The following is a 955-nucleotide window of genomic DNA, read 5'->3' as shown; positions in this document are numbered from 1 at the left end:
ACCAGGGGCCGAGAAAATTACAGATATTCGGAATCCGTCACCCAAGGTCATGTAAAAATCCAGCATATATCTGGTGATATCACGGGTGCTATTACAGATAGCGCAATAATCCAAAGTGCCTTGTCTGCGGGAGGCCCTGGCGCATGAATCTGTGCAGCGGGAACGACCTCGGACCACCAGGGGCCGAGAAAACCAGTCTCATGGTGCCGGACACTCAGTGTCAGGGAAAAATCCAATATATATCTGGCGATATCTCGGGTGCTATTAGAGATAGCGCAATAAACCAAAGTGAATTATCTGCAGGGGCCCCTGGCGCATGAACCTGGGCTGCGGGAACGTCCTCGGACCTCCAGGGGCCGAGTCAACCACCGTCTCATGGGGCCGGGCACTCAGGGTCAGTGAAAGATCCAATATATATCTGATGGTATCTCGGGTGCTATTACAGATAGCGCAATAAATAAAAGTGCATTGTCTGTAGGAGGCCCTGGCGCATGAATCTGTGCAGCGGGAACGACCTCGGACCACCAGGGGCCGAGAAAACCACAGCCTCATGGGGCCGGACACTCAGGGTCAGGGGAAAATCCAACATGTATCTGGTGATATCTCGGGTGCTATTAGAGATAGCGCAATAAACCAAAGTGCATTGTCTGTAGGAGGCCCTGGCGCACGAATCTGTGCAGCGGGAACGACCTCGAGCCACCAGGGGCCGAGACAACCACCGTCTCATGGGGCCGGACACTCAGGGTCAGTGAAAAATCCAATATATATCTGGTGATATCTCGGGTTCTATTACAGATAGCGCGATAAATCAGAGTGCATTGTCTGTAGGAGGCCCTGGCGCGTGAATCTGTGTAGCGGAAACGACCTCGGACCACCAGGGGCCGAGAAAACCACAATCTCATGGGGCCGGACGCTCAGGGTCAGGGGAAAATCCAATATATATCTGGTGATATCT

This window comes from Nomia melanderi, unplaced genomic scaffold (assembly GCF_051020985.1).
Source record: "Nomia melanderi isolate GNS246 unplaced genomic scaffold, iyNomMela1 scaffold0014, whole genome shotgun sequence".
In the NCBI taxonomy this organism is placed as follows: Eukaryota; Metazoa; Arthropoda; class Insecta; order Hymenoptera; family Halictidae; genus Nomia; species Nomia melanderi.
Note: the sequence above shows the minus strand (reverse complement) of the source record.